This window comes from Arachis hypogaea, chromosome 1 (genome assembly GCF_003086295.3).
Source record: "Arachis hypogaea cultivar Tifrunner chromosome 1, arahy.Tifrunner.gnm2.J5K5, whole genome shotgun sequence".
In the NCBI taxonomy this organism is placed as follows: domain Eukaryota; kingdom Viridiplantae; phylum Streptophyta; class Magnoliopsida; order Fabales; family Fabaceae; genus Arachis; species Arachis hypogaea.
Window position 1 is genome coordinate 39,405,763 of NC_092036.1, and position 10,924 is coordinate 39,416,686.

Genomic DNA, 10,924 nt, shown 5'->3' on the forward strand with positions numbered 1-10,924 from the left:
AGATAAACCATGAAATCGGGGTTTATCATATACTTAACAATAGTGTCAAAATACCATTTACCTATTGTTCACTAAAATTTTATTTTTGAGGGACTTATATGACTAAAAACTAAAAATACCATATCTCAAATTCATACGAAGCTGCAGCTTGGACATAATCTTTCGCAACGGAAAAATATATAGCTAATAAGAGATTATTGTATATGCAATTTCAATTGCTTTGGATATAGGGTCTTATACAAGTGCTCGTCTCAACTCATTTAGGATTGTCTTACAACATATAAAATTATGTCTTCGAATATCATTGCAGATAATGAAAATCAAATATAATACCAAATATAGTCTTCGAAATTTTGAAAGTTGTACCCTAATTTTATAATTTTTTTCTTTTATAATTTATAATAGAAAATTTATTTCCCAAAATAAATTAAAAGAAAATTATTTTTCCGGATCCACTATTTCGTTTTTCAAATTTCATAAAGTTTACCTAATTAATCATACAGGTATAATAATGCCATTATGTTGTTAGTTTAGCAATTTAAATTACATTGTCAATTTATATTATATTTATTTAAATTTTAAATTAAAAATTGAATAGTTCAAAACTTTATATTATGTGCATAAAATTGCATCAATTAAATAAATAAAAAGACTCCAACACGATCTGAATGTTATAGTAAAGTTATCAATGTCGACAAATCCATGGGCGTTATCAATGTCGACAAACCCATAGTCAAACTTTACACAATAGACAAATTCTAATATGTGATTATCAAGTTTTGAAACCACAATAACCGCTCGCACATCTATTATTAGCGAGCCTTATGAAAATCCAAATACAAAAAACTAGATTCAGAGAAATAATGTCTTTTTAACTTGTTTTTGGAATTGAAATTATTTTCTATTTTATGATAGAAACAAATCCCTTCATTTTATCGTATATTATTGAAGTAGCAGAAGTATTAGTTGGAGTTTGCAGTATTCAAATTATATTCTTATCCTATTTAAAGTATTAAGATACAAAGTATATATACCAACGATAAAAAATTTCTTTTAGCTCTACATGCTAACACAATAACGTGAGACAAATTATCCAAACCCTAAAATATAGAACACTATACCACATGCGCCGTAAATCCAAACACGATAACCCTAAATCCTGTGTCAATCCAACTTTAAATCATTATTGCTAATGGCTGGAAGAAATTTGGGATTACCTAATATTCCAGGCATATAGTAATAAAGATAAAATTTACACTATAATAGATATAAAACTTGCGATAAATGAATTTTTTTTAATAAAACAAAAGTAATATCAACCAATATCAATTTTGTGTAGTATAAGAAATAAAACCTGAAAATTTACTAACATTTGGTAGTGGCATTTATTTATTTTCGTATTTATCTTTTTTTTCACTATTACTTCTTGTCTTCTTACTTCTTCAAACTCCATTTTCCTACAATAAACTATGTTTTATCATGTATTTTTGCATTTTTCGATTCGTTTAACAACATAAGTATTTTTTTTAAATGGCATTCAAATTTAACAGTTTAAAATTATTTGGCGATTTCGCTGGTTGCATTGAAAAAAATTGAAAAATTCATTAAACTAATACTTAAAATAATTTGAAAAGAAATGTTTGAATTTGAAAATTTAAAAGATTAAAATAATTTTTTAAAATAAAATTTATTTAACTAGGTTAAAAAATGTGAAATATAAATTTAACTTTAAATCTTTAAGATACATCTGATGAGTTTGGAAAACTCTAATTTAAATTGATGATGATCAAACATTATTAAAATAATTAGTTGCAAAATTATCAATTTGATTTTAATTCATATGTGCTAATTAAATAATTTTGCTATGCAGATTTTGCTATTGAGCCGAATATAATAAGCCCATTGAAATATTTTTCTCAGCCTTGATATTAAATTGTTGTGATTATGGTGGCTGACATCATGGTTATGTTATTTGGGCCAGAAATTGTGATATAAGCCCAATTAGAATCTTTGCTACTAAGACCAAAGCTTGGTCCGAAACCAATATTGAAAGAAAGCAAAGTTCCATGCTTCCAACGGATCCCACTTTCAATTTGTGATGGATTTTAAATTCAATTAACTTGAATTTACTTGCATTGAAAACATGAAAGAGAACAAGAAAAGTGATTTGATGGCTTTAATGATGCTACACGTTACTCGGCAAACAAAGGACGTAGAAACTTAATTCACTTTCATTCTCTCTCTTAGTTTTATTGAAAGCAATTTTAATTTCTCTTTCTACTCTCTCTTCTCACTCTCGGTCACTTATCAGGAAAATATGGAAGCTATGGCAAGCTATCGTAGAAAAGAAAAAGCAAGTAATAAGACCATTGTAATGAAGGCAAGAAAAAGAAAATCTGAAGTGTAGTGTGACTAAGATCTTTACCACAAAAGGTAAGATGTGGTGAAGTAATCTTAAACTCTCCATACCAAAAATGGAAGAAGTTGATCTTGGTCAGAGGAAGAAGATCCTTAAGGGATGGCTTGTCTCAGCTTTTGATCAACTGCCACAGGAGGTAGCTACTGTAGCTACATGGAGAAGATGGAAAAGTTAGAGCAGAAGAAGCTGTTATCATCAAGAACTCATCAAGGGCTAGGAATCCTTCATGGAGTGCAAGTCAAGATGGATGGCTCGGATTGGTGAAGCTTGGTGTAAATGGAAGACACAAAGGTAATTGCATGTTGGATTTTACATTCGGTTATCTCTCCTCTCTCTCTCTGGTCAAACCAGTTTGTATGAAGAAGAAGAAGTTGGCTCGGTTCAAGAACTTCAATCTTGGAGGCTTTCCCTTCTATAAATAAAGGAGAATAGCCAGGACTTGAAGTAAGAAAAAGAGTGAAAGCACATTGTTCACATAGCTACCTAAGCTAACAGAAGTTCTTCTCCTTCAATATTTTCTATTTTATATTTTTCTGTTTAATTTTATCTGTCTTGAGTCTCACGAAGAAAGGCAAACAGTGAGGTTTGTAAGAAAAAGTCATAGAGCGGAAAAAGGCAGAGAGTGCAAAATTAAAAGAAAAAGCCATAGATGTCCTTAGAGGTCCTTTGTACATCTGTGTTGTGTTTCATGATTCTGTGGGATTTCTCTTGCAAGTTGGGTTAGCACTTAGCAGTTGAAAGCTTGGTAGTGACTAAGTCAAATTCAGTTTTGGGATTAGATTCTGGACTTGTCCCAGATAGGAAGGGTAGTTCCTAGGGAGACTGGATGTAGGCTGCATTGCATTTTGGAGCTGAACCAGGATATATCTTGGAGTAATTTTCTCTCTCTTCTACTCCATTTCTAATTCTGCTGCATAGGAGACAAAACTGAAAAATATCTCCTGGCTGGTCACGAGACAAAACGAAAAAGTCTCTTGGCTAGGCACGAGACAAAAACAAGAAATATCTCTTCAAGTGTTTTGAAGGACAACAAGAGTTACTAAGCAAAAAGAGGGGCTAAGATTCAACCCCCCATTCTCTTAGCCTTTAATAAACCATTAATTGGTATCAGAGCTTGGTCTCAAAGAGATCAAGCTTTGCAGCTTGGAGAAACGATCCAGATGGCAGAAAATAGTGGCTCAAATGTGGTGTCCTACAACTTGACAGAAGGACAGTCAAGCAATAGACCTCCTCTTTTCAATGGGAAAAACTACACCTATTGGAAGGAGAGAATGAAGATTTTTGTGCAAGCAGTGGACTACAGACTTTAGAAAATTATCCTGGATGGTCCTCAATTTCCAACCACCACAAGTGCAGAAGGAGTAATCTCTCTCAAACCTGAAGCAACCTGGACCGAAGAAGATAGAAAGAAGGTGGAGCTCAATGCCAAGGCTATCAATCTGCTCAACTGTGCTATCAGCTTCAAGGAATACCGATGGGTATCACGATGCACAACGGCAAAGGAAATCTGGGACAAACTTCAAATCACCCATGAAGGAACCACCATAGTGAAGAAGACCAGGATAGATATGTTAAACAGAGAGTATGAAATATTTGCAATGAAGGAAGGAGAATCTATTGATGAACTGTTCGAAAGATTCAACATCATCATTGTTAGCTAAGATGCTATGGGAATTACGTATCCTAATTCTGTGCTTGTGAGAAGAGTTTTGAGATGTCTCACAAAAGAGTGGAAAACTAAAGCATTAATCATATCTGAGAATAGTAGTCTAGATTCCATGACATATGATGACTTGAGAGGAAATTTACTTGCTTTTGAAAACACTTATTTGAAAAAAGATTAAAAAAAGAAAGGAATTGCTTTTACATCTGTTACTAACCCCCTGGATGATGAATCCAGTGATAATTCCTCTAAAAATGAATTTGTGTTGCTTGCCAAAAAATTCAGGAAAATGGTGAAGTTCAAGGAAAGAGGCAAGGGAAGCAGTTCAAGAAAACAAAAGAAAGATTTTAGCAAGGTGACATGCTACAACTGCAAAGAGACTGGGCATTTTAAATCTGATTGCCCTAAGTTGAAGAAGGAGGAAAAGCCAAAGAAAGGAAAGAAAAAGGGACTGATGGCTTTTTGGGATGACTTGAAAAATGACTCAGACGATGATGAAGATTCAGAGACCAAGTCCCAACAATGTCTCATGGCAGATCACATTGAACGGGTAGTTTTTCATAACCCTGACACTGAAGATCTTCATCTTATGATAGACCACCTTTTTGAAAAAATTAGATGCTTCTTGCTTGATAACCAAGATCCTGAATAGCAAATCACCATTCTTAAAGCTGAAAATAGTTTTCTTAAAGAAAAACTAAGGGAGGCTGAAACTACTGTTGAACTTGTTGAAGAAAACAAGTAGTTAAAAGCTCAACTTAGAAGCTGTGAAAGTGATCATTCTGTTATTGCATATGTAAACTGTTTTAAAGAAAATGAAGAGTTGCTGAAAAAGATCAAAAATCTTAAAAATGACTTAGCCAAGTTCACTCAAAGTTCTGAAAATTTAAATCAAATCTTTGCTAGTCAAAAACCTCTATATGATAAAGCTGGCTTGGGGTTTCACAAGAATTTCAAATCTGTTGAAAAACCTTATTTTGAAAATATAGCCTCATCTTCAAATGATACAAGGTTTCAAAACCCAACAAGCTTTAGCAAAACAGCAACTCCAAGATTTTGTAGACTATGTAACCGAAATGGTCACTTTCCCATTCAATGCTTTTTTGGTGAAAGAATGATTGGTGACAAAGTTTACAAAGTTGTTTTTGACTACAATGGCTTGAGACATAGGAGATAGTTTAACGTGAAAAGATCCAAGAAGATTTGGATACCTAAGGTCACTTGAGCTCATTTTGTAGGTTTGCCTAGCATTCAAGCGGAAGGAAAATATGTGGTATATGGACAGCGGATGCTCTAGGCATATGACCGAAAAGGTAACCTTCTTCATAAAGCTTGATGAGTATGATGGAGGGTTTGTCACTTTCGGTGATGATGGTAAAGGAAAAATAGTGGCCATTGGAAAAGTTAGTAAAAGTTTCTCATCTTCTATAAATGATGTTCTTCTTGTTGATAGCTTGAAACATAATTTACTAAGTGTTAGTCAATTGTGTGATCTAGGATTTGAAGTTGTTTTTAGAAAGTTTGTGTGCTTAGTTATTTGTGAAAAATCTGGGGATATTTTGTTTGAGGCTAAAAGGTGCAATAACGTGTATGGATTGACTCTTGAGGACTTGAAAAATCAAAAAGTGACATGTTTTACCTCTCTTGAATCTGAAAAATGGCTATGGCATAAGAAATTGGGTCATGCTAGCATGTACCAAATTTTTAAGCTAGTTAAGAAAAACTAGGTAAGAGGAATTCTAAATATTAAATTTGATAAAGATCCTACTTGTGATGCTTTTCAATTAGGCAAACAAGTAAAATCCTAACAAAAGATGGAATTTCAACCAAGAGGCCATTAGAGATGTTACACATTGATCTTTTTGGACCAATAAGAACTCAAAGTTTAGGAGGTAGACACTATGGATTAGTGGTGGTGGATGATTACTCTAGATTTGGTTGGGTACTTTTTCTTGCTCATAAAAATTATGCTTTTCATGATTTCTCAACTCTTTGCAAAAAAATTCAAAATGAAAAAGATTTAAAAGTTGCTCATTTAAGAAGTGATCACGAAAAGGAATTTGAAAACCAAGACTTTGAAAAATTCTGTGATGATTTTAGAATTGCTCATAACTTTTCATGCCCTAGAACACCTCAACAAAATGAAATTGTTGAAAGAAGGAATAGAAGCCTTCAAGAGATGACTAGGGCTATGTTATGTGAAAATGAGGTTCCAAAATTTCTATGGGCTGAAGCTGTAAATACAGCTTGTTATATTTTGAGTAGAACCATCATTAGAAAAGGGTTGAAGAAAACTCCTTATGAGCTATGGAAAGGAACCCCTCCTAATCTTAAGTATTTTCATGTTTTTGGATGTAAATGTTTTGTACTTAACAACAAAGAAAATCTTGGTAAATTTGATCCAAAATCTTATGAGGGGATGTTTGTTGGATACTCCACTACTAGCAAGGCTTATAGAATTTACCTCAAAGAACATAGAACAATAGAGGAATCCATACATGTATCTTTCTGTGATTCTAATTCAATTCCCAGTACTGTGATAGAAAATGATTCAGATTGTGAAGATGCTGTCAATAAAGAAATCAATGAAGAAAATCCCAAGTCTGTTCAAAATGAAGAATCTGTCTGTCCAATTTTGTCTCGTCAGAATGGAGGAGACATTTCTGTTTTGTCTCTTGAACAAGCAAGAGAAACTGGAACAGAATAACCCACGGAAGCTCATCAAAGCTCAACACACCTTCGAAAACTAAGGGAATGGAAGTCCATAAGGGGTTATCCTCATGACTTTATCATTGGTGATCCCTCACAAGGTGTAACAACAAGATCCTCATCCAAAAAGCAAACCAAACCAAGCAATCTTGCTCTCTTGTCACAAATGGAGCCCAACAATGTGAATCAAGCCCTTGAAGATTCCTCTTGGGTCAAAGCTATGCAAGAGGAGCTAGCTCAATTTGACAAAAATGAGGTTTGGACACTAGTACCTCATCCGGATGGTAAAAAGGTTACGGGTACTAAGTGGGTTTTTAAAAATAAACTTGGTGATGATGGAAAAGTTGTTCGTAACAAGGCTAGATTAGTGGCCCAAGGTTACGATCAAGAAGAAGGTATAGATTTTGATGAGTCTTTTGCTCCGGTAGCTAGAATGGAAGCAATTAGGTTGCTTCTTGCCTATGCTGCCCATAAGGGTTTTAAAATGTTTCAAATGGATTTTAAATGTGCTTTCCTTAATGGCTTTATTGATAGAGAAGTGTATGTGGCACAACCCCCCGGTTTTGAAAATAAAGAATTTCCAAGTTATGTTTTCAAACTTTCTAAGGCTCTTTATGATCTTAGGCAAGCTCCAAGAGCTTGGTATGAAAGGCTTAGTGCTTTCCTATTGTAAAATCACTTTCAAAGGGGTACCACCGACACAACTTTATTTATTAAAGCATATAATGATGATATTCTCCTAGTTCAAGTTTATGTGGATGATATTGTGTTTGGATCGGCCAATGAATCCTTGTGTGAAGAGTTTGGAAAACTAATGACTAGTGAGTTTGGAATGAGTTTAATGGGAGAGCTAACTTTCTTTCTTGGCCTCCAAGTTAAGCAAACTCCTAGTGGAACTTTTATTCACCAAGGAAAGTATGCTAAAGAATTTATAAAAAAATTTGGCCTAGAAAATTCCAAACTAATGGGAACACCAATGCATCCAAACACTAAACTTGAAAAGGATGATGATGGGAAAGATGTGGATGAAACAAGGTATAGAGGAATGATCGGATCACTTATGTATCTTACCTCCTCTAGACCAGATATTGTTCAAAGTGTGGGTATATGTTCAAGATTTCAATCCAACCCAAAAAAATCCCATCTTTCAGCCGTTAAATGCATCATTAGATACATTAACGGAACTAGTGATTATGGTCTATGGTATCCAAAATCTGATGATTTTTGTGCAGTAGGTTTTGTGATGCGGATTATGCGGGAGATCGGGTGGATAGAAGAAGCACATCGGGCATGTGTTGCTTCCTTGGAAGCTCACTCAACATGTGGTCAAGCAAGAAACAAGCCACAGTAGCTCTATCCACAGCCGAAGCTGAATATATCTCTGCCTCCGCTTGTTGTTCACAATTAATATGGTTAAAAACTTAATTAGAGGATTACAAATTAAAAATCAATAGTATACCCTTGTTTTGTGACAATATAAGTGCCATAAATATTTCAAAAAATCTGTTTTGCACTCAAGAACCAAGCACATTGAAATTAAATATCAGTTCATTAGAGAACATGTGCAAAAGGGAACTATTGATATTCAATTTATAAAATCCAAAGATCAACTTGCGAATATTTTTACTAAACCCTTGTGTGAAGACAGATTCTGTGCTTTGAGAAGTAGTTTGGGAATGATAGAATTATGTTCTGTTGATAACTTGTGAATTTTTTATTCTGTTTGTTTTTGTCTCGTAGAAAAACAGGAGACAAATTTCAGGCTATGATGAATGGGCCATGAGACAGGGAGAGACTGCGCTTACATTAATTATCTTGGGCCTAAAATCTCTTTGACCTTGGTCTGACCCGTTTCTGTTTGAGTTTGCCTTAATCATGATCTTGAAGGTTGTCTTATCAAAGGAAGAAGTTGTGTGTCAAATCAAATCTTTATCCTTCTCTCATCCCTTGATTCTAGGAACTAATCTTTCAGTTTTTAATTTTAAAATCTTTCCTTGTTAATAATCGTGCCTTTTAATGGTTAATAACTCCCTCCACACACTCTCTCTCCAATCAACATATAATGCATCCTTAACCTCCCTCCACTCACGACTCTCTTCGGCCCTCTCTTCATCTTCCCTCTCCCTTCACCCTCTTCATATCATGAAAAAGAAAGTTGCCCTAAGGAGGAGTAGCCGAACCCCCTTACCAAAAAGCCCTCCATTCTCAACCCCTCAAACTCATACACACATTCATATTCATTCCACATCTTTTTCATCCCATTCACCTCCATCCAAACAAACCGAAATGATGCGCAGAAAAGTGATAGCCCAGAAAACTTCAGCAAGGAAGAAGATTGGAAAGAACAAGGAACCAATCATGGAAAAAGAAGAAGCGAAGTCTCACACCTCCCCTCCTCCCTCACCAATGAAGAAGATAACCCCACATGCATCTGCCCGAAGTTCTCAGAAGACCAAAGGTTACGTGTTACGTAACACAAAGGAACCGCCAAACCTGGAATCCCTGGAATTTAAGAACAAATACAACAAAAGCCATTCTCACTTTGATCTAGGAAGGTTCAATTCTTGTGCATCCTATGAGTTCCACAACGACATGTTGAAGAAACGTCATCTCTGTGCTTCATATTTGGTGAACCTGGATGCTTTGGCTGCCAAAGGGATCAACTTTACCACTCCTTTTGAGAATATGAAGTGGACTCCTCTGTTCAAAATCCAAAAACCAGTATACCCTGCTTTGGTTTGAGAGTTTTACACAAACATGCGGCTAATTGATGGAGCTATTCATTCCTATGTGAAGAAGGTGTATATGACTCTGAACAGCGAGACAATAAGTGCTGCCCTGGGGTACGTTGATGAAGGACTAGCAGCCTACATGTCAGAAAAATGGGAATTACAAGTGGGAGTCACACTCCAGATTGCCTTGAATCAAACATGCGAGAATTACTCTGCTTTGGATGGTACAGTGCTCACTCACAAAGCTCTTGGACCTGAGAGAGCTCTTCTTCACCGAATCATCACTCACAGAGTGGTTCACGCAATAGAGTAACAGTTTCTGATACCCTTGTGCTCTTTGCTATCATTACTTCATCTCCTATTTCCTTTGCATACCTCATGATAAGGCATATATGGGACTATGTTAGAAGTACCAAAAAGGCAAACCTCCCCTATGGCATTTTTTTCACCTGCATCTTTGAACACTTCAATGTTGACTTAGTTAATGAAGAAGTAGAGAACAAAGTTTCATTTCTTAAGGGAGGAGGAGTTACAGGTACTGCAAAAGGCACCAAAGAGAAACGGTCAATGCCCTCTGACAGTGATCTTGAGAGCCACCCAGCTGAGCCATCCAAGGTGGAGGAATCAATTCGGAAAGTTCTCACTGAGTTCTCTAACATGTCCAACATGATGGTGCAATCGTACAAGGTTGCCCGCAAGCAAGCGTATGAAAACGAAAAAGTTTGGATGAAGTGCCAAGAAAGGGTGGGACTAATGCTGCAGAATTTTGAAGAGGAGATGGGGGCTGCTGAAAAGGATAAAGGATCTGAATTAGAATACAATCTGTCTGATGATTGATCACTATGTCTTTGGTTGATTTCTGGCTTTATTTGGCTTATTTTGATACTTTGTAGGCTATTATGGATACTTTAGACCTGTGATACTTTGTTATTTTGGTGCTGATAATATTTTGAATATTTTGTATACCACTGTCATTTTGTGTAGGTTTCCCCTTTAATGACAAAAGGGGGAGGAAAGCTGAAAAATTGAAAAGTTGCTTGAAAAGTGGCTAGAACTAAAAACAGGGGCTGAAATCAAGTTGGTTCATGATTACCCATGTACATGTGATGTTCTGATTGTGTTGCTCTATTTTATGTTTATTTTTTCATGACACTAATTTTGCAAGTTTATGGTAAGTTTGTTTAACCTCTGATAATTTTGTTTAATAACCTGCAAATTATACAGTTTGGATGATGACCTAAATTAGAAATAGTTTCATAGATTGTAAATTATTGTTTGGCAAATTGTTTTGGCAAGAAACTATTTTTACAAGAATTAGTTTGATCCAAAGTATATTGAGTTTTAAATATATGTTGAAAAGTACTCTGAAAGTACTCAAGCATGCTTTATTTTTTGATTGTT